This window comes from Mus pahari, chromosome 9 (assembly GCF_900095145.1).
Source record: "Mus pahari chromosome 9, PAHARI_EIJ_v1.1, whole genome shotgun sequence".
Classification (NCBI taxonomy): domain Eukaryota; kingdom Metazoa; phylum Chordata; class Mammalia; order Rodentia; family Muridae; genus Mus; species Mus pahari.
In genome coordinates this window covers 69374291-69398977 of record NC_034598.1, presented here as the reverse complement: position 1 = coordinate 69398977, position 24687 = coordinate 69374291, and the positions used below count along the sequence as shown (strand labels likewise).

General features: G+C 37.4%; 1 protein-coding gene and 1 pseudogene across 16 annotated transcripts in view; one reads left to right on the top strand and one right to left on the bottom strand.

The window, feature by feature from the left end:
- Ppfia2 (PTPRF interacting protein alpha 2) overlaps positions 1 to 24687 on the top strand; it is a 443940-nt gene that overhangs the window by 128790 nt on the left and 290463 nt on the right. The window lies entirely within an intron of this gene.
- Positions 8188 to 8742, bottom strand: LOC110326606 (annotated as a pseudogene).

Sequence of the window (24687 nt, the reverse complement as noted above, 5' to 3'; positions counted from 1 at the left end):
ATATATATACTATCTCTCTCTCTCTCTCTCTCTCTCTATATATATATATATATATATATATATATATATATATATATATAAATCTGAGACCCTTAACTTATTCACACCTTCAACTTCTTTTGCCATGTAAAGTAAGTAAAATATTTATAAGTACCAGAGGTTAGGGTGTGAACTTCCTTTGAAGTCTCCTTATTTTGCCTACTACAGGATTTTTTTCCCCAGTGTCTCCTCAGTAGCAGCAATATTTATTTATTACTGGATGTAATGAGTTAGGTTCTACTAGTCTCATCCAAAGAATGTGCAAAACTGGAAACAGTGGGGCCTTCCCTTCTGTAAGGAGTGCCCTATCTTGCTGGGTGGGGCCTTCCCTTCTGTAAGGAGTGCCCTACCTTGCTGGGTGGGGCCTTCCCTTCTGTAAGGAGTGCCCTACCTTGCTGGGTGGGGCCTTCCCTTCTGTAAGGAGTGCCCTACCTTGCTGGGTTCACATAAGCCTACCTGCTTTCTTCATAATTTAAAAAAGTCAGGTCCCTCAGTTATTTGGAAATTTTAATGAGTTATTGAATATCTCTACTGTAATTTAATTCTTTCATACATTATTCAATATACTAACAAATGAAAGGAAGGGTATACATTAGAGAAGGGAGTAGAAGGCATAGATAGTGGTATTTAAAGATTAGAGGTATTCGTCTCATCCCAGTCAAGATGACTTCCATCAAGAAAAAAATTACAAATGACAGCAAATTCTGGCAGAGATACAAATAACAACAAATGCTACAGAACGAACAACCCTGATCATTGTTAGTAGGGGTATAAAATCCTGACGTTACTATGGAAGCCAGTATGACGGATTCTCCTAAAACCAATATAAATCTATCATAGCACCCATCTGTACCATTCCTGAACGCCAACCCCAAAGACTCCAAACCTTACCACCGTGACACTTGCATCTAGGTGAGCCGATCTATGTATTGCTGCTCTACTCACAAAAGAAAGGGATGGAAATCGACCTGGCTGTCCATTAACAGGTGGTTAAAATGTAGCTGATGTGCACAACAGAAAGAAAATAAAATTATGACAGTATGGCTTAGGCAAACAGAGCCCTTTCTTCTTAAATAGAACAGACTGCTTTGGAGCCCTCAAAGTGTAATGGGAAGGCAAGAAGGAGGGAAGTAAAAGAAGGAAGAAAGGATGGGAGGGAGAAAGGAAAAAAAGGGGTCAAAGAAAAGAAAGCATTGAATATTGAATACTAGGAACTTTTTGTCAGATGGAAGGCAGAATCATCTATCATGATTCTTACCATACACTGTCATGCGGCCCCAAGTTATCACTTTACAAATCAAGACTTGAAGACTGACAAGAGCAAAACAAAGGTAGCCCAGATCCAGCTCATTTTCAATAGCATTAGTGTCTGGCCATACTGGTATTATTCATCATGCCATCATTGAGAACAGAAGCATGAGCCTGGGAGCAGGCTCAGGTTATTCTCTGGGTAAGGCTACTCACCTGACCTTGAATCTTGGAACACACAGTGGAATGTGAGCACTGACTCCTGAAATTTGTCCTTTGACCTCCATGTATGCTGTGGTTGGTGTGCATCCACAGACACACACACACACACACACACACACACACACACACACATTAATGATAAGTGAAGTCTTTTTGGAAAAAAAAACAGAAATTCTCAGTTAATTATGCTACATAACTAAAATATTTATATAATAACTTTAGTCTTTCATCTATATAATGTTATATATATCTCACTAGAATTTTAGTCTGTAGTATCAACTAATTATGATATCTTTTTCTATTCATAAATGCTCATTATTTAAAGTTAAGAATCATATAAACTCCTCTATTTGCTATTATATGTTGAATAACTTCACTGTAGCATGTACAAATTTTAAAAATATCATGACTGTCGCTGCTGTCTCCAACCAGCAGAAAAGAAGCGATGAAACCAATGTCCTTCTCAAAGCAGTTTATTCAGGAACATAACTATGTGCACTAAAACGATCGCCCTTTCCTTTCCTCTTCTCTCCTGGTGTCTCTCTGACATCTCCTTTTATACCCTCTAGTCCACTCCCCATTACCCCATTCCACGNAGGCCCAGTTCATTGGCTCAGGACTACATTTGTCACGTCATCTGATCTTTCATCGTGGTGCATCTGTGCAGTGCAGTTTAACGGACATGGCTATCTTGAGGGATATGAGGATGTCAGTTGTTAGCCTTTAGACTTGGCAGCAGTCCCAGGCGCCATCTAGGGGCCTCAGCCAAACCAGCTCCTCACACATGACTTTGCTTATTATTCAAATAAAGGTATATTTATAAAAATTTCACTTAAAGTTAATTTTTGATATATACACAATATATATTTTGAGGAAAAGTAAAATAACAGCATGGAACTCTTTTAAAAAATATTTCTTTTAGTTTTTGAGATTATAATATAACTACATATTTCCTATTTCATTTTTCTCCTTCAAAACTCTTAGTAATACCTCTCCAGTTCTCTTTCAAAGTCATGACCTCTGTATTCATTCATCATTGTTGCCTTTATACATAAATACAACCTAGTCTGTAAGTTGTCTGTATACATGACAGATTCTTTCAGTACTCAGTATTTGCTATTAGCTAATTTCTTTTCCTTTTTTTTGTAGTAGTATCACATGTGGCCACAAGAGGGCAACCAATGAAAACATTTTAAAATTGAGAAACTCCTCGTGGGTGTTCTCTTAGATATAGTGAAAGCAACATTGATACCAAATTTAGCAATGGTTACTGCATCAATCTACAAAATCATTGTATCTCTTCTAGGCTGCATAAAGAATGTTCCACATTATTGAAATTTAATGTCTTACTCAAAGTAAGAAAATCCGCGGAGGGAAATTAGCTCTACACATTCCTGTTGGTTGTGATATTGATTGACAGCTAGCACCAGATACATCCCTTGTATGTAGGAGACTGATGTCCGATTATGTTTCTTACTATGCTGCCTTGGATCAAATAACAATTGGCAGTTCTATGAGAAGGTTGTTAATAAAGGTTTTTTTTTATTAATGATTGTCATGAATTTTGTTCACCCTTTTGTGACCACTTGTGGAAAGTGGTTTGTGGTGTTGTCCTGGTTAGTTCCATGGGGATAATAAAGAAGTGACTGTCCAGCAGAAACAGAATAAATCTCGAGAAAGACAAAAGACCAGAAAGAGCAAAGGAAACCAAAACAAAAAGAGCTCTTTCTTGGCTGGGTTGGGAGAACAGAACATAGTTACAAGTCAGTAGTGAATGAGGGTGGGGCTGTGGGTTAGACATTTAATAAGACCCCTGGGCCCTCCCATTCTCGCTACAGTGTCTCCGGATGTTTGATGTTTTTTCCTGAGCTGGCTTTTTCTCAGCACTGCTTTTCCTGGAAGACAAAAGAACCAGCACTCTGAGACAGCAGGGCTTTGAGCTCTGTCCCAGCTCATACCTTCTAAGTTCCCTCACACTAAGAATACCATTACCTACTTTCAAACACATCTCTTAATAACCAAGGCATAAAAAAGAGGATCCATTAACATTTCCATAGGAAAGGGGAGAGCGATTATGCAGGTGTGTGCTTCTAATCTCACGGTAATAGACCATAATATAACCATATTTTACATCGAGGAGGAGAAAAATATTTACAGGACACAGGATAATTTACAATGATTACTTCCAAACCCACTTGCTCCCTCCCTCCCCTCCCACCTTAACCCTCTCCAAACATTGTACATCACTGCAGATGCACTGATCTTTTGCTCTTAGGAAAAGGAGGGAGGAGAGTCCCCTAATTGAATTTTTGAAAACAGGTGTCCTTCATGATAGGATCACTGTTAGACTTGCCAAGAACATCATGTTCAGTTCCAAATTACGCTTTTATTAATTTCATTATTGTTTGAAGTGCTTCCCTGGCAACCTGACTCAAAGAGTGTGTGTCTGTGTATGTGTGTGCGCATGTCTGTCTGTTTGTGTGTCTCTGTCTGTCTGTGCATATATATATATATATATATATGTGTGTGTGTGTGTGTGTGTGTGTGTGTGTGTATGTGTGTGTAGGTATGTGTATATCTGTGTGTGTGGTGTGTTATATGTATATATGTGTGTATATGTATTTATATGTGAATATATGTATATATGTGTGTGTATGTGTGTGGGTATATATGTGTGTGTGTATATGTGATATCTATATAGATATATATAGATATATATAGATATATCTATATATATATGCATGTCATGTGTATATGTGGTATATATGTGCATGTTTGTGTGTGTCTGTGGTGTGCAAGAGAGAGAGACAGAGACCGAGACACACAGAAGATTCTATTTTTTTCCCAACATGTTGATTTTATTACGCTTGAGATTAACAGATGGCATTCCCATTGCCTGAGAGAAAAGCACAGTAGAAGGGAGAGGAGGTAAAAGGAGCAGGGCCCAAATGCAGGTAGCAAGAAAATGATGGCTAGGCCAGGAGGATTTAATAATAATCAAAATTTGACCTTATAAATTTGAAATTGGGTGCAGTTATTTTGGCTTGAATATTTTATAGAATTATAAATACAGCTCTAGTGTTATAAAGAATTACTTCAAATTTTGAGATATTATAAGCGGACATACTCTACATCAACAGAAGGTTGCCCTTTGATGCTGTTTGACGCCCAGATCTGGAAAATACTTTCTTTTTCTATCAGCCGAGAACACTTTCTGTGAGCTTCTACACCTTTTTATTTTTCCTTTTGTGCTTTAACCTGGGGTCTTCTGTATTATTTGATGTTTCTGTAATTAAGAAGAACATGCAAAGCAAATTACCAACCATTTTGTAAATGACAGCAACATGAGTTGATTATCTAAAGACCTATGGGTCAAACTTACAGATATAAGAAATGCCAGCTTTATTTATCTGGGTCAGGAAACTGGTTTTTGCTCAGTGTGGTAAGACCTTGCAGGACAGTGATTGCTTTTGTAACTGCTTGTTTCTTTTTCTAAGACATGTCCATAATTCTCTTTATCAGAGAAATCTACAGAATAGTACACAATATAATTTCATGGAGTAAAAAATTTAAAAGAGAAGAAACAGGAAATTATAAAGTGCACAGGAAATGCAAGACATTATAATAATGCAAATATAGCCAAATATTTTCATTTAACTGCCTAAAATTTAAATTATACTCAACCTTTTCAACTGTTAGTGTCTTATGAACCCACTCAGGCTCCATGTGGTGCTAATCCTCGCCTTTAGGAGATGGAGGAAGGAAATCAAAAGTTGAAGATCATCTGAGACATGAGGAATCTTGTTTCAAACAACAACAAACTACAAAAAAAGATAGGTTGGATGCATTGCTGCCCTGGGTAACAGCCTTAGATCCATGGCTTTAAAATTTGAGTGTCAGGGAAACTAGACATTATACAAAGCAGCAAAGAAGGAGCCAACTCCTACTGTCATACTTCATGTTAGTATGACATGGGAAACTTTACACTGAAGGTCACTGATGGTCTGATGGTTACATCAGTCGCTTGAGATTAACAGATGGCATTCCCATTGCCTAAGAGAAAAGCACAGTAGAAGGGAGAGGAGGTAAAAGGAGCAGGGCCCGAGTGCAGGTAGCAAGAAAATGATGGCCAGGCCAGGAGGTAAAGAAACTCAGCCTGCATCTTGCATTCATCTCCAATGCACAATCAAGAAAGAGGCTTCTCTCTGATCTTTTCCCTATTCCTGCTAAAGGGTTCTACAAACACATGCTCAGCTACATACACGTGCTCTGAGCATGAACAAGGCTGTGTTGTCAGGAAATGTAGGAACACTTCCTCTCAGTTGGTACAGCCGTGACAGTGAAATCTTCACGTTTATTTATTTTTTTAAAAAATCTTTATTCTTATTAGCATATATTAATACATATAACAACAGGTTTCATTATGCAAAAATCATGCTTATAGTGTATTTTGAGAGGACTGGCTCCCCCTTAATCTTTCTTTTCCTTTGTTCACATCTACTGGTCTTGCTGATCTTCCAAACCAGTCCTACTTAGCCTTTCCCTCTTTCTTTCTTCCGTGTGTGTATGTGTGTGTGTGTGTGTGTGTGTGTGTGTGTGTGTGTGTGCATGTGTGTGTGTGTGTATGTCTGTATTTCTGTATGTGTATGTGTTGTGTATCTTTCATCATGCCACTGTTATATTTATCATTTTATTTCCTTAATTTTGACTCATAGATTTTTAGGTTTTTTTTTTTTTATTTGTTGATGTTGTTTGTGTTTGTTTGATTGTTTTTTGTTGTCGTTGATTTCTGACACACTGAGTTTACAGGCTGCCATCCAGGGATAGTTAAAAGCTGAATGATCCAGAACACTGTGTCTGAAGTTATGCGTGATGTTTCTGAGTTCCATTTTCCTGTGTCAGGTTAGTTATATAAAGGTTTTACACTCCTTATTCATATCTGTTTCCAAATACTTGGGACATGCACATGCAAATTGAACATACTTGCCTGGCTTTGGAAAATAGTTCCCCAAATTGATAGATTGGAGTCCAGATCATCGACTGACCTCCCTATAGGTTTTATACAATTCTCATAAGCAGAAGAGACATATCTCAGCTAGTCTGGAAGTTCCTGCTCTTTGTGCTTATCATGGTTTATACAATCATCTATTCAAATCCTTATAAACACTGTACTTATGTAAATATACCACAAATAATATGTTGCTTGAAGTAAATCAATCTTGTTTTATGTCTGTGGTGGAAATGGTGTTTTTCATACGTTGATAAATTTTCATTGAAACATACTTTTGAGTGAAGTTCCCCTCTGGCTTAGGCTAGGGCTTTTTTTTTTTTTTTCAGTTTTTATTCAGTTATCAATTTTTTTTGTGTCCTTAAAAATAAAACTTTAAAAGCATTTCCAACTTGATTCAAAATAAAAACAGCAATGAAAGTGAAGCCAAAATTTATAATTCTCACCTGGTTGGTGCCTGCTGCCTTTTTGAGTTTGGGCAGGCTGAAAAAAAGTAAAAAACAAAACACAAAAAACAAAAACAAAAACCCCTAACAAATAACCTTCATTTTACTGCTCTCTTCATTTATGTGTACCTACTACATTTTAGAAAAAAATGGTCAAAGGCTTAACACTGTTTCCAGATTTCAGATATTGACATAGTTTTAAATATGTGACAAAAATACAACAAAAATCCGAATGTGGTGGTATTAGTGGTAGGATAAACAAGCTTCATATCCTGATAAGGAACTAAGGAATCTAAAACATTTGTGACACTATAAAGTTATTTATTAGCTATACACATAATATGTCCCCTATAAAATGTACAAGTAGATCACTAAAAAGTCTTATCCGGTAAACACTTTCTTCAATTCACAATAAGTCCATTGGTATAACAACTGTCTGTCTCAAAATAATCTAATTATAGCACCCAGGGTCTGCCTTAAAGTTATTTGGGTAATGATTCACTAGATTGTGCTCAGTGGGTTTTACTAAATAAGGAATCTGCTCTCTTCTCCAGTTATCCAGTATGTTTTGCCCACAGTAAGGGTTCAATAAATATCTGTTGAACATACTGTCTACACAGGAGTTGAGAAGAGATGGGCCCTCATGGGTGGATATCAAGTATTAAGTGGAATTAGCCTGGGAAGGGGTGGTTAGATGTAAACTGTGTGTAGTATACAAGTAAATAAACTCTGATGCCAACAGAACAAACAGTTAAGCAGAAAATACTGGCACTGGAATAAAAAAAGGCAAGACTTGCCAACATTGGCATTAAGTGGAACTGACTTTTAAGAGATAACTAGGAAAAACTTTATATTGGACCATACCTTTACCATCCACTTTTATGTTGAGACAGACCAAGAGAGGCACTGTTAGAGACTATGGCTGTCTTCCTTGATGTTCAGACATCCTAGTTTCCAGTAACTTATCATGGATCGGCTACCCATGAGTCAATATAAATCTGTTCATATTTAGGGATTAGTTTCCACAAGTACAAAGTTGAATTTCCTTTTATTTGTCCTAAAATGCTTACTTTCAAACTTGAAGGGACTTCAATTATTCCATGTAGTTTTCGATAATTCTTTTATCTTTTCAGATCAGAGTGAAAATATTCGTACAGTATTCATACTGTAGCCCCTTCCACCCACCCTTTGGTCGCTTGAACTGCCCTTCTTTGGTTCTTTTTGCCGCCTTCAGATCTTTCTTGAAGTGTAGTAAGCAGAACTGTACGGGGTATTCCAGCTGCAGTTTGGTCTATCATTGTCGGAATGGCTTCGTCTACGCCGTGGTCTTCCAGTCGGTCTACTGTTTCTAGGACTGTAAGATCTCCTATAGTTATAATCAAAGCAGCGACTCCTTGATCTTCTTTCATAACTTCGGCTTTGAGAGTGTCGATATCGGTCATAATCGTCATATCGTGAATAGCTGTATACATTCTCCCCTTCCTTGGCTTTCATTTGATTTGGTGTCTTCCGATCCCCTTGTGCGAACTGGATTTCAATCTGATGCCCACAAATCCATTTTCTGTCCAAATTATGTAAAGCGTCTTCAGCATCACAAACATCCTCAAATTGAACATATGCAAATCCTCTTGGACGACGAGTGTAGAAATCAAGTGGAACATAAACATCTACTATTGGACCATAACGACCAAATTCCCGACGTAAATCTTCAGGCCTGGTGTCGTCGGCCACGTTCCTAAGGAACAAAGATGTGTTGGGGGGGCGCAGGTATCGGGACATGGCTGCGGGCAGCGGTGGCAGGGGTCCGGAATCTGGGGCCGGTGGCGCTAACGGTCTCGGGCAAACCGTCCGCAGCTCCGGCCGCGGCTCACATCCACGCACACCACCTTAGGCTAGCTCTTTTGAAGACTGTATAGAGAAAAATTGAGTGTCCCTAGAGAGAGTAAAACTGAGTAATTAATGTGAGAAATATCAGCATAAAATGCTAGACTTTCTATAAAGTATAAAAACACTATACTAAGCATAAAAACACTATATTAAATTAATAACATTCTGGATGAGATGTGTTCAATAGTTCATATTTGACAAGTAAAGCTTTTTTATGATTTAAAATAATATTAGAATTTAGCCTCTGCTTGTCATTAGTAATCAATTTTAGAATATGGAAATATTTTTTATTTATATAATCTACACCTTTACAGAAATTACCTCTGCTACAAGAATTCTGAAAAAGACTAACAGCCAGTAAAACAATATACTAGCCTCTAAATTCTCTGTGCTGTTAAAAAAAAAAAAAAGGTGAAGACTGATTTTTTTATGGTATTAATCATCATTGTGTCATTGACGAATTGTATCAATGGTATCCATCATTTCTGTTCACTATTATCTTAAGGTAGTTGCTAAAGCAGTCCCAAGAATATAATATTGGCCTGGCACAGAGCATAAGAAAATAATCCTTCAGGAATAATGCTAACAGAAATTAATATGCACGTAGCCACTGTCTGCTTTTCTAGGTTTGTACATTGGCCCAGGTGTAATGTAAAGAAAACACCTGGACGGTATATATAAGGCTAGATAGTGCCATCAGCTGACGCGAGGAGCATGTGTTTTGACATTTCGAGCTTGTAGACGTGAATATCCTTCTTCCAGCCACCTGCCTTTGCACTGCACCTGGAGCTTCCTGTTCACCGTTTCACACTGAATAATTTCCCCCAGCAAGTGAAAGACAGATAGCTGAAACCATTCAGCACAAAAAAAAAAAAATGACAGCACTTCCCTGCTCATAGTTCTTGATATAATGCCCAACAAATAAGACATAGTCATAAAAACAATGTCTTTGTGGTCAGGTTTTACAGATTTTTAGAAGCATCCACATTGCTGCTTTCTTCTTCGGAGGACATAAGTGGAGTGAGTCATATTTGCCCTTTTTAACCCAAATATCACAGTCTTACATTCATCACAGCTGGGTGGAAAATGATGTGGTTAACACTTCTCTATTCAAAATAGGCTTTCTGCTTTTTAAAAAACCAGTATCCTTAGCTAACACATAACAGTTCTAATTAAAAGAATATTCAAGTGCTTAAGTCTGTTTAAGTTGTCAGGTTAAGACTGTTCTCCAACTAATGAACGTGACTACATTATATGACCTATCCTACATTATATGACCTATCCTACATTATATGACCTATCCTACAATATATGACCTATCCTACATTATATGACCTATTCCTGTGTATATGGTTCTTCCCAACAACACAGCAAACTTGAGCTCCTCATTTGCTGATCCATCTACATTATTTTTATGCTTAAGTCCAGTTAAATATAAAAGATACAGTTAGAGTAAGGGTTTCCATTACCGTAAGGCTTGTAGTCTCAATTTAGAGATATAGAAGCTGAAGAGATTTCTCCACAAGTCATTACTGATTTTCTTTAATAGTACTCATACTGGTTTGAGAGAGATAGCTACACAAATAATTCTAATATAAATTTTACCAAGTTATCAACAGAATGACATAGGCATATTATTCTATTATGGTTTGATGCTTCACCATAAAAAAAAAATAGCAACTATTTTGCGAATATTTGCACACTAATGACATTCACAGCAATGCAGTCTCACCCAACTGATGAACTGTCGCCATGGTAAACTTAGCTATTAAGAATGAGAGTGTTTCTTTTGCCATATGTTGAAAACCAGGCACCAACCTATTCACCCAATGTTTTTTTTTTTTTTTTTCAAAAATTTAAAGCTATAAGTTTTAAGTTAAAAAAAAAATTAAAGGGCTAATGGAATAGTTTAGTTGGTAAAGATCATGTATTTCAAGTGTGAGATCCTAAGTCTGATCTCAGAATCTATATAAAAAATGACAAACGTGAGGTTTAAGGGATGGGTCAGTGGATAGAACATTTGTCATACAATCTTGGCTACTTGAATTCATATCCTCCGAAGCCACATAAGAACTGAATTCAGAACGACAAGTGTCTACCATTTCATGGTTCTCCCATAGTGGACTGAGACAAAAAGATCACCAAAAGCTCACACCCCAGCTATTATTCATCAGTGAATAACAAGATCCTGTCAAGAACCAAGGAGAAAGTGAGGACTGGTACCCCAGGACTTAGCCTTTCACATACATACTAGTACTCAACACACACACACACACACACACACAAATACATCATACATATATATATATATATATATATATATACACTCATTACAAACACACACACAAATACATCATACATTTATATACATTCATTACAAACACACACACACACAAATACATCATACATACATATACACTCATTACAAACACACACACGCACACACAAACACACACACACACAAATACATCATACATACTTATACACTCATTACAAACACACACACACATACACACACACAGGCACACACACACACACCAACACACACACACACACACAGGCACACACTGCAGTGCCAAGACTGATAGTGTGTTTTAATCTCAATGTTGGGTTGATAGAGACAGAAAGATCTCTTGGATTTATTCACCAGCCAATATAGCCCAAATGGCGAGGTCCAAAGCAATGAGAGACCCTATGGTAATGCAGGTAAGACCTGTTCCCGACATGACACCCTTGCTGTCTTTTGATTGTCAGTCACAGACATATGCACACATGCACACTGTGGAGGCGGGGTGAGAATTCAGTATTGAGTGTTAGTGTCTCTTTGTTTATACTTTTCATGTCCTTCCATGTTTTGTCCTACTTTAGTCTGAACAGAGAATGCCAATGCTGCCTCATTACATTTAAGGTTTTCAAGCTTCTCTATGTACTGCTGCTTATTGTCTGGGTAAAATTTTTAAAAGGTCAATTATTCGTTTATGATGAGGCCTCCTGCTTTTTCCCCTGTCCACTTTGGCATGTCTATTGTGGTTGAACATGTTCAGCTCAAATAAAAAGAAATCAATTCCTTAACCCACAGTTACTTCTGATTACCATATTTATTGTTTCTATTTTCACTGAAACTACATCGTGATATCTATAATCGGGGGATAGCTAATGCTTTTCCTTAGAAAGTAAATATATATTTTAGGGCCGCTTTCTAGGCAAGCCTGTAATTCAGTCATGCTAATAGCTTGTTTAAAGTGACATTTCAAAAAACTCCCAGTGTTGACGTTCTGGCTTGTGTCTACTAAGCAGTTCAGTTATTCAGTAAATATTGTATTCATTTGTTTTTCTCTGTGAGGAATTTCCCAAAGGACTGATGTTACAACAATGAGCAGACAAGACTCTCCTACCTACAGGGACTCAACAGGAGCAAAGACTGAGTTAATTCTACCAATTTCAGAAATTAATTTGGCATTGACCTTGAGTAAGCAGATGTCAGTGACTCATTTAGAGACAGCACATTTATGACATTGATGCACATACACTTAAAGGACTCTTGCTGTATTAAACGCATCCTGAAAACAGGATGTAGCCTTTCATTGTGAGACATATTCATCCGATAACCTCAGCACACCATTTGACTGTCTTTATGTTTATAAATGGCTAATACATGTTTTAATCTAAATAATTAAATCTAATGACCTGATTCTATTCAATAGATGGATGAGGTCAAGATATATCTGTCTGGATCACTTAAAATGCCTAAGATACCCATTATCTTAATGAGCATTCATTAACTAGGGTTGGTATTTCTCATGACCCTTACTTCTTTATGTCCAACATTTAAAATCTGTTCCATACGCTTTTAGAATCTCTATTTTTTTCTCCGTTCTAGATGCCCATTGGAACTCTCTCTGTTTTAAAGTAGCTGCAGTAGTTCTCCTGGGGGACCCCCCATGACTGTTTTTCTGTTTAGACTTCTACTTCCTGCTGCTTGCAAAGCTAATCTCCCTTTTAATTAAAACAGACAGATACTGGGTACAAATCATAGGTTGATTATTCCATCTGTTGTTGAAACTACTTCTTACAATAAGAATGTTATGAATGAGAATAGTCATCATTTTGCTTTCCCCTTTTTCAAAGAAAAGAATCCTTTAAGTTCTTTTAAATCCTCTTTACCTCACAGTCCACTTTTTTTGGCATGGGTAAACTTTACCATGTGCTTACTCTTTCATGCAAAATGGTCCAGTTTAGACTGTACTTTAACTTTTCCCCACTTTGTTTAAGTTTAAAAATCATAAAAGTTTGCTGACTTGAAAGATAACAATAAGGACTAACTTTCAAACATCCAATATTATACACGAATATAATTTTATTTATTAAATACCAGAATATTTATACCAATATAAGTGTTTCAAGTAGATGGAATCAACAAACAGTGCTACCCAGTTATGATACCTTTTCGACCACAGCAATGAACAGCATGGCATTGTAACTCTAAGATTATCATAGAATCATACATATTGTGGCGGTAAGCAATAGTTCTCTAACTGATCTTAAAACCTACACAACACGTAGGAAGCATGCCTCATACTAGAAACCTAGCTAACTCCCAGGGCTCATGAAGTCATAAGTCGTAGGGGGGCAAGCTACTATCACCACTTTCCTAGACCAACATAATCTGCAATTATATTCAAACATTTGTTCTTGTGCCCATAGATAAATGTAGTCCCTACCCATCTTCAAGAAAATTTCCCTTTGCAACAGAAAGTCACAACCAATCAAAATGTAGCATTGTGGAGCCCAGTCCCAATTAATACATCTATAAATAAGCCCTGCACTTAAGGCTCAGGGGACATTACAGAAGAGAGGGTAAAAGATTGTAAGAGCCAGGTTATCAGGGAGTTCACTGTGAGACTTTGTGTCCTGGCATTGTTACAAGCCACACCCAAATCGCCTCACTAAAATGAATGTCTAAGCATGAGCTGAACAAGGTACTAATCTACATGCCAAAGTGGATGGGGGCAAAGACCACTGGGCCTCAAACCTATACAAAGGACTACAGGTAACTAAAGAATGCTCAGAGTGGGAAAAACGTGTTCTCCAGGCAAGACCCCACCACTTGGTTAGCCAGTAACGAATGGTTGACTCTGAACAGAGACATTCCTGTCCCATTATTCAGACTGAGCAGGTTACATTTAGAAATACATGTGGCTGTCCATGTAGACATATGTATGTAATAATCTTTAAAAATAAGGGGCTGTAGAGTTGAAAAGAAAGCAAGAAGAGATATATGGGAGGATTTGGAAGGAGAAAATGGATGCGAAAAACTGTGTAATAATAATAAAAGAAAAATGAGAATAAATGAAGAGACCCAAGTTTTTCTACTATGTGGTGGTGGCCATAGAATTAAGGTTTTATGCTGAAAATCCATAGTTTGTAAAGAGTTTACACTTCAGTGTTTTAAAGTGTTATTTGTAGCTTATCTCACAGTATGTCCAGTTTCCTTTTTGTGTAATATAGACTTTCCCCAATTACTTCAAATTCCAGGTGGGTTTTTTTTTATTATTTATTTTTTTAGTTTTTAGTTTTTACTTATTTATTTATTTATTTATTTATTTTTGCCCTGATTTTTCTTTAAGCCAAGCCTCATCTTGCAAAAGCCCAACTGTGGGCTTTATGTATGCTCTGGGAGTGTCAGGGTACCTTAGAGTGTCAGGGAGAACTTGCTTTTGGCAGCTTACTGTTGATATTACCTCTGCTTAAAATAACACACTTCATTTTCATATGCCTTCTATCTCTCTTGGGATCCTGTCACCACTGTCCTCTAGGAACTGCAAACTGACTTTCTGGCTCTTCTAGAGTCAGTAAGGTATATTACTGCGACATAGATCGAATTAAAAGTGCAAGATTTCTTTATTTGATTATTGTTCTGATACCTCATTCAAATTAGAATAAGAGAGTCACCCTACGCAAACTTGTCATGAAAGTTGAACTGGCTGATCTGATTGACTGGAAAAACCAACGATCTTGGTCTGCATGACTCAACAGTCAAGTCAGAGTGGGAAGAACTGTGTCCAGGCAGGGTCCTGGATGTGTCAGCTTTGGGATTTCGGTAGCCAGTGTGTGGCAGGTTCTTGGCTTAAACATTTGGAGCTGGTATGATGCTAATCAACCTATCCTTTTAGCATCCTTTCCTATAAACTCTTTGTTTCTCTGGACTCTCTTTATACCACGGTGCTATAGGGTCTGTCATTGGATCACTCTTATTTATTACACCAAAAGGCCAAGGCATCTAAAATGGCCACCTCCCGTGAAGACTCTAGTCAAATACACTTTGTAGCTACATTGAATTGGTATCTTAAAATTGCTAATTGCAGAAGGGAACCTCTGAGATTTCCATCTGAAGCTGACACACTTATGAACGACTTCTGTCTTTAGGGCAGCTTTGTGCTGTCCTGTGATTAGGCAACCTCTTAGACTTATTATTGGTTCTTATTTTCCTCACATTCAAATCTCCCTTTCAAGTATTTTCACAGTCCTTCTATGCCTCATCATCTTCAGGGTTAAGAGCATAGCTAAGCCACTATTTGCTTTATTTGCCAATTGGCTTGTTAACTTTTTCTTATTATTACATCCCTCCTCATCATGTACTCCCAGTATGAAAGCTAGAGTAAGGCTTTGAAAGTACTCTTTATTGCCTTTCTTTGTGTTGTACATTTAATATTTTAGCTATACTATGGGGGTGGGGAGGGTTTCTTTACTGATCCTGTTCCTTTAGGGATTGTTATGTTTCTTGTACCTCCATGGGTATGTCTTTCCTTAAATTGCAGGAAGTTCTATTCTGTGAATGGTCAGGTCTATGCCACTGGCCTAAGATTTTTCTCTTTCTATGCCTTATACCTAATGTTTATCCATGTTCATTTGTGTGCTTTAAAATTTCTTCATAGTCTGTGCTTGAGAGATTTCGTTCCTCCATGTTGTCGTCAAGCTCTGATGTTCTATCTTATATTTGACCTATTCAGCTTGAGTTTGCTTCAGTATTTCTACTTATTTACTGAGTTCAGGTTTCAGATCATGTATTGCCTTCATCAGTTTATTCATCCATGGTTTATTCTTTCTCAGACCCAGGAGAATTTTCATCCTCTCCAAGTTCACTGATGTTTCTTTTCATGTCTTCTTACCACCTTTGAATTATTGCTCTTTTAAATTCTGCATCATGGGGTTCATTTAAGTAATACATATCAAAGAATATTTCAAGAGGGCTAGTAAGTTTGGATACAACATAATGCCTTCACTCTTCATATTGTTTGTGGTTTTGTGATGTGACACTGGTATGTAGATTTTAATGGGTTGTGTGTCTGATATGAGATTGTAACATCCCTCAGCATGGGCCAGTAGAGGAGATGAACAGCAAGAACCAGACCTGGTATGTAGAGAAAGCTGAGTAAGCTTTATTCTGGGTGTATTCTTCAGGCAAACCACTGCACATGCTGTGTGTCTGGAGCTAGGACTATGAGTGTTGAGACTGTAAGAATAGATGTGGTTTTAGGACAACTCAGCAGCAAGAACCAAGCTGGAGCTGTGAGAGAAGAGGTTGACTTAGGAATCTGGGGATGGAGTTTTAAGGCAAGGTTCTGGGGAGTTTAACCAGCCAAGCAGAATTCCTGGAGCTTGGCCTGGGGTGTGATCAATGGCTGAGCTTGGTTCTCGCCCTACAGAGGCCCAAGCCAAAGGAATGTAAATGGCCGTGAAGAAGTTGGTTGCTATCCAAACTGTTACAGTAAGTTATCAGAGAATAGAAAGCAGTCAAATAGAATGATTTGGTTTACAGGGGCACAAATGTCCTTGCCTACACTGTTGAGCAAAATCAGAAATAAGGGAGACTGGCAGAGTTTCCCAAGGCCTCTGTTGAGAGACAGGCATAGGGACTGGTTATGAACAGTCTATTGAACATCTTAAAGAGTGATGCAGCTAACCCAAAGTAGTTCGGAGTTGATAAGGACTCCTAACTTTGGCCTGCTGACGCATCAAAAAAAAAGAAAAAGACACTGAAACTGATCTTAGTGGGTGTGGTGGTTTGAATATGCTTGGTTCATATTGGGCAGTGACCCTATTAGGAGGTGTGGCCTTAATAGAGGATGTGAAGCCTTATTGGAGGAAGTGTATCACTGTGGGTGGGGTTTAGAGGCCTCCTCCTATATGCAGGCTCCACCAAATGCTGAAGAGAGACCCTCCTGGATGCCTGCAGGAGACAATTTCTCCTAGCTGAAGTTGGATTAAGATGTAAAGCTCTAAGCTCATTCTCCAGTATGTCTGCCTTGATGCTTCCTGCCATGATGGTAATGGACTAAAATTCTGAAACTGTAAGCCAGCCCCAATTAAATGTTGTCCTTTATAAGAGTTGCCTTGGACATGGTGTCCCTTCACAGCAAGGGAAACCTTAAAACAGTGAGTGATTTAGATGTCATTGTAAAATGCATATATCCGACATGATGTAATTAGGAATGCATGCCTCATCTCAGTTTTCAGAGCATCCAGGTGAGTTAGACCTTATTTGAAACAACTCTTAAGGGAAGAAAACTTGGGCTCAGGGATGCTAAGTCAGTGTTTTATTCATTCAGAAAGTAAAAAGAAAGGAATATAGTCTTGAGACTGTTTGGCATAATTGCCAGTGTTCTTAGTGATTATAGGGAGTTGGTTCTTTAATAGTGGTACAATCAGAATTGAAGGAAACATCCAATTCTTCGCACCTAATCAGTTCAGTCAAATTAATATTTATTTGTGTGAATAGGACATCTAATGTAGATAACGCTTTCCAGGGCACTATAATTACATTCCTGATTGTGTACTCTGGAGATATTAGAGGGGATCATTTGCAATAAGACTTCCTACATTAGTTATGAAATGTTAATATTTGTTTCCTTCATTTATTTACATGTTGTGAATGTCAAGTACAAGGAAGATAATTTGAATATGTTATGTATCCCTATAATTTTTGATATCATCGCAAATTCTTAATTTTGTGTCTCATAACCTTTTATTAAGAAAGCTGAACAAAGGAGACTTGATCGCCATCTTTCATTTGTCTATATTTCCAGGGCAGAGGTTATGATCTGATACATTAAAAATAATTTTGCATTAACAGGTACACTGAAGTTGTGCTAGAGGTTATTCCTTCCTAAACTGCACTTCGCCTGTTTCTTCTTATTTATTGGCATAGAATATACTCATCAAGTCTCATTAACGACATGAAAATGATAACATGACCTGGACAATGGTGATGATCAGACAAAGAGACAAAATTTGACTGAGGAAAAAATAAATATTGATCCTTATAAAGCAAATAAGATTTTGAGATAAGTATACCAGATCAAAGTTTCTTAATGTTCCTATCATTACAAAGACAATAATATTTTTTATAACCCAGTGATGTGGACATAAAATCATGCTGAAACCTGTGATTGAGTATTTTAAGCTCTGAGCATGGAAAACATTCTCTCTCGATCTTATATAGCTGATACCCTTGCTTCCTATTTCCTGAGAATGTATACAAACGTCTACTACCACAACTACTAATGGTGACTGTTGAGCTCCAAGCTAATCTTTTATCATCTGTCACCCAAGGGAGCTTTAGTTCCTCTAGAAAGCTAATCTCTTGTGTTGCAGATTCCCCCCCTTCTCTGCTCAATGATCATACTCTAGACCATCAGTTCCTTCCATGCTCTAGCATCATTTTCACCATTAGAGGTTTCCCCTTTCACGTGAACATGTCGTTTCTTTCCCTTTTCATTATAAGCAAATCCTTCACTTACAGGCTTCTTTTTGAGAACTCATGCTGCACAGGGATTTTATGTGCCCGGGAAAATAGCACAGGGAATAAAGCCCTTGTTCTGGAAATGTGCAGAACTGTGTTTGGATCCCTAGGACCCATATAAATTCTGGGCAGGCAGAGTAGCGACCTGCATCTCAGTGCTTGAGGATCATACAGGGATTCCCAGAGCAAGCTGAATAGTTAAAGGAGCTAAACGGACGAGTCCCATGCTTAGTGTGGTACGTTGCCTCAGTACATAGTGTGTAGTGATTGAAATGGACATGTGATGTCAAACCTTTCTTCTCAGCATGCACACACATGTGCTCACATTATACAGGCCCACCATGTGCACATACTTACAAAACTTAATGGCTTTATAAATACTGCTTCTAGTTCTCCCAATTCACATTTATATTTGTATCAATAAGGTTCAGTTTTTCTGAGTTGTTCCGCCAAAGTATTTTAATAGCCTATTGCTAATTTTCAGTCCTCCTCTTAGTTTTTCTCTCTCTTTGAAACTCATTTGACTGCCACCATCTACTTGACTGACAAGACTCTAAGTACATATCCATCATCTTGTGCTCCCTGTGTCATCAATTGCTTCTTTACTCTTCATTGCTCAATGTTCAGGGTGTCTTTTCTATGAACATTCATGTCTTTACTGACCTCATCCAGTCTTTTGTTTTCAATTTATATTCAGTTGTGGTTCCAGATTTGTATATCCATCCTCCACTCTGACATTTTTATTTACTGAGTAATAGTACTCTCAAATACAACCCGCAGGAATCAGAACACTTGGATTTTACTCAAACTCTAAAGTAATCTCTTTCTCATATGATGACTGTTTTATCCCTCCACAGATTAGCCTGAGATTGTGAATCTCTATTAAGGACAGAAGTCTCTGATTCTTTTCCCCTTTTCATACAATCCACATCTAGTGAGCTAGGAAACTTTGCATAATTTCATAAAATAAAAATGTGTAGTTAATCAGATACAATGACATTTAATAATTATTTTATATAAAGTATGCATTAATTAATAAATTTAGAAAACTTTGTGTTATAAATCAAATAAAAATCTTGTCAGATAAATTACTGCCAAGAACCTATTTTAGTAAAGGTACTTGATAATCAAATAGAATGGATTTTAAATGAAGACTTTACACCATTTTGGCTATGTGATTTTTTTAGATACATTTGATGATTATAATAAAATAACTTTTCATATACACTAGAAAGGAAGAAATGCTTCTTCATGAGGATTTTTTGAGGTCCACACAATGACATACAAAGTCATTTGATGAATGTAGGTGTTGACCTATTGCCATTATTCTTAGCTGAGTTAAAACATGACAGTGATTGGCTTTATCTTCTAAACAAAATTCTCGGGGAAAGTAAAATTAAACAGGAAATGATGTTCTTTCTACCATGGCAACGGTGGTTGTAGATAACCTGAAGAATAAGAAAGAAAATGCATGAATAGGGAGTTAGCATAGTCTACAGTTGTTCCAACATTATCCTTGCTTCTATAATGTTCTGATTTTTATTAAGCATGAGTTGCAGAATAGAATGTTCATTCACTGTGACTGTTGTTTTTATGAACAAAGCTTTATTATTTCATGCCAACACAATATGTCCCAAGTCCTTTCCACGGGACTGGTAACTATGTTGGCTCTTTCCCTCCTCTCATCATTTGCATCACTTTCTTATGAAATGGCTTAAAGGAAGTGTTTTGCTCAAAGCAGACAAAAACCTCTACTTTTTTATTGGATATTTCCTTTATTTACATTTTAAATGTTATCCCCTTTCCCAGTCCTCCCTGGAAATTCCCTGTCCCACCCCCTCCCTCTGCTTCAATGAGAGTGTTTTTTCACCCACCCACTCCTGCCTCCCCACCCTGGCATTCCCCTACACTGAGGCATCTATTGAGCCTTCATAGGACCAAGGGCCTCTCCTCCCATTGAACTTCTCTTATTCAGTGACACTTTCTCCCAATGCTTTGTGGTTGTAGAAAAATGAACTAATCTGTATGTATAGGTAAGGAAGTTGATACATACAGCTTAGCAAATGATTGCCTTCTGTATATAACACAACCTATTAAATATCTTAAAGACACTTAGAACTACTACATTTTTAAATTAAAATACAGACTAATATTTAGACTGTAGTTGATCTTTTCTTCATCAATTCGCCAAAAGCTTGCCTATTCTGTGTGAAGTTGTATGCATACCATATGTGATATGAACATAAAGATACATACTGCTAGATATGGAAATGGATAAATATCCCAGAGAAACTGTGAGAAAGGAGAATGAATAGCTAGCTAGCAATAACTTAATGAGCTATCATAGTCCACACATACTCAATCAGAATCAGTGTCCATCTGGGCTCCACCACGCACTCCATCTGGCATGATGTACAATAAAATATATGCTGGCAAAATTATTTGTTATCATGTAGTGCTATGGTGCAAATTATAGCGATATGCCTATTTTTCCTTCCCTTTCCTTTCTCCCCCTTCCTTTATTTCTCTGGTTTTCATCCTTCATTCTTCTTTTATGATGTCCTCTTTTCACCTCTGAGTTTACCACAAACTAACAGAAAATGAGCAGCCAGTTTAATATGTTGTTTAAGTTTCAAAAATTCTCATCACCATAGCAAACTTCTGAGCTTCTTATCCATGTGCATAAATGAATGCACTAAAGGCAAATTACTTACATGAAATGGAATATGCCTTACAACTACTTGTTAAAATGTTTATTTAATTTAATTTATGTACATTTTTCTGTATGCCCACACGTGGCAGCCCATCCAAAGGCAGAAGAGGGCATTGGGTTTCTTAGGGCAAGAGTTGCAGGCATTGGTATGCTTACCAGTGTTGGCTCTTGGATCTGAACTCTGGGTCTCCTCATTGAGCAGCACAAACTTCAACTGTTGATCCATCTCTTCACAACAACTTACAATAGTGGTCCTTAACCTTCCTAATACTATAACCCTTTAATATCTGCCTTATGTTGTGGTGACCCCCAACTATAAAATTACCTTTACTGCTACAACATAACTATATTTTTCTACTGTTACGAATTGTATCTGTATATCTGTGTTTTCTAATGTTCTTAGCAAACCCCTGTGAAAGGGTCTCTTAGCCCTCACAGGGGTTGCAACTTACAGATTGAAAACCACCAATTGAGAAGAAAATTATTTTGAAGTACTGTATAACATCTTTGAGCCGAATCTTTATATTGACAGACTACATAATGATAAGTTCTAAAGAATTTTAGGACTCTCCTAAGTGCAAGCCTGTAATAAGCATGTTAGAAGTCTGTGGTATGTCCTCCAAGGCAGAATGACATGGGAGATGATTTGGGGAAGTCAATTAAAAAGTGTTGGAATTCAAAGCTCAGCTTATCAAGTTTTAAGAAAGTATAATTTAGTTGTATTTCAAATATTGCTTTTACACTCAACTTGCATAAAACTTCAAGTGTCTGGGACAGCTATATTTAAACTTTATAAAGTTCATATTCTCCATTTACTTTTCTTTGTACATCTTTCCGATTATGTTTTGCAATTGTCTGCGTATTGCAATTGCAGTGGATTCTTTCATTTTCTTTCATGATGCCTGGAAAGCAGTGTCACACATTTTCCACACATAACATTGTGCTGTGATATAGGTTATTTTGTGTATCAGTGTTATACATTTATTATATGTATGCGTGGTACGTACACATGGACGTGCAGGTAAATGCACCTGCAGAATGTCAGGTGTCTTCCTCTGTTGTGCTCCACCTGTTGCTTTGGAACAAAAGTCTCTTGCTAAACCATTGGCTCCGTTTTTCTATTAGGCTGGCTAGCTGATGAGCTCTTGCAACTCTCCAATTTCTTGCCCACAATGCATGAGATCCAGGCATATGCAGAATATCTGGCTTTTTTAAAAAAAATCTTGGTGCTTGTGTTTTAAATGCAGATCTCTAATGTTTGCAGAACAAGGGTGCTTACCCATTGTAATAACTCCACAGGATTTGTTATGTATGTTCTTTTATTTATAAGTAAATGTCTTGATCTTATGATAGACTGAAAATAATCAAAGAATTAAATTTTTGCTGCTTTTGCTGGGACCACTCTGATGCAGCCTTCTTTTCAGTTACTTTTTAAGCCAAATCACTAAGAACCCTGCAGGTTGCAACACTGATTAGTACTTGAAATTGTGCACTGGAATTCTTTAACTAGTTATTGTCTATTGTCATTTACTATTGGCCCAATCAATTATAAAGGTAGGATCATACTGCATATATTACAATCATACTTCAGAGCTTGGGAACAATATCAGTCAATGAATACCCTTGATTAGCCATTAATATATGCAGAAGCAAATATGTGATGTTGAGAGAAAGTGAATAGAGAGCAAGGACTTCAGTCTTCTACTTAGGTTAGTCAAAAATTCATATATATTAATATACTACTGAAATCATATTGGCATGTACACATGACTGAAGCATAAACAACTTAATGAAAGTACTCCCATGTCCTCACACAATTTACCTCCATGAATTCAGTTCCAACCATTCATGTTATGTGGATTTCCTCATGGGCAGAATTTCGTTAGACTTATGCAATTTTCATAAAGAATTTACAAATATGTTCTATTCAAAATTTCTCTAAACAGTGGCATAATTTTGTTTTTGTTGTGAGTAGGAAAGACACAAGTCAAGACTACTAAAGGTACCTTTTGTTAATATCTGTTCTATTCTTATTTTGATATATATGTATATATATGTATATGTAAATATATATATATATATATATATATATATATATATATATATACATACATATATATTGGATTAAATATGGAATATATATACTCCAAATTTAATCCCCCAATCACCTAATCATCCTCTGACTGTCCCACATCCCATACTTCTTCCCCAACCCCTGTCTCCACATGGATACCCCCACCCTCCAACCCACCTAACCTCTAAACTCCCTGGGGCCTCCAGTCTCTTGAGGGTTAGGTACATCATCTGTGACTGAATACAGTCCCAGCAGTCCTCTACTGTATGTGTGTTGGAGGCGTCATGTCAGCTGGTGCATGCTTCCTGTTTGGTGGTTCAGAATCTGAGAGATCTCTGGGGTGCAGATTAATTGAGACTGCTGGTCCTCCTATAGGATCGGCCTTCTCCTCAGCTTCTTTCAGCCTTCCCTAATTCAACAACATGGGTCAGCTGCTTCCATCCATTGTCCATTGATTGGATGCAAATATCTGCATCTGACTCTTTCAGCTGTTTGTTGGGTCTTTGGGGGGTCAGGCATGATAGGTCCCTTTTTGTGAAGACTCCGTAGCCTCAGTAATAGTGTCAGGCCTTGGGACTTCTCCTTGAGCTGGATCCCACTTTGGGCCTGTCAGTGGACTTTCATTTCTTCAGTCTCCTCTCCATTTCCATCCCCGTAGTTCTTTCAGACAAGAACAACGTTGGGTCAGAGTTGTGACTGTAGGATGGCAACCCCATCCCTCACTTGATGTCCTGTCTCCCTGCTGGAGGTAGGCTATATAAGTTCCCTCTCCCTACTGTCTGGAATTTCATCTAAGTTCCCTCCCTTTGAGTCCGGAGAGTCTCTCACTTCCTAGGTCTCTGGTGCATTCTGGAGGGTCCCCTTAACCTCCTATCTCCCTAGGTTGCCTGTTTCCATCCTTTCTGCTGGCACTCAGGGCTTCAGTCCTCTATTCTTATAATTCATAGTTCTTTTTCCTTTCAAGTATGGATTACCTATATGATGACTAACAAAGACACTATACAACTAATTATACTATATCTTTAACAATTTTACAAATATAATATCAAAATTATATCAAATTTTAGAGAATAATTCTAGAACTTCAATTAGCCATGAAACTGCGGGTTTGAGCTTTAGAAGTGAATTCTTCTTATCGATTTCTGTTAAACACAAAGTGATTGATTAGGGAATTGAAGGGAATTAAAGAATTAAAAATAGTATGAAAATGTTAATTTTTAATGGTTTTAATTTTCTTTCATTTGCTCT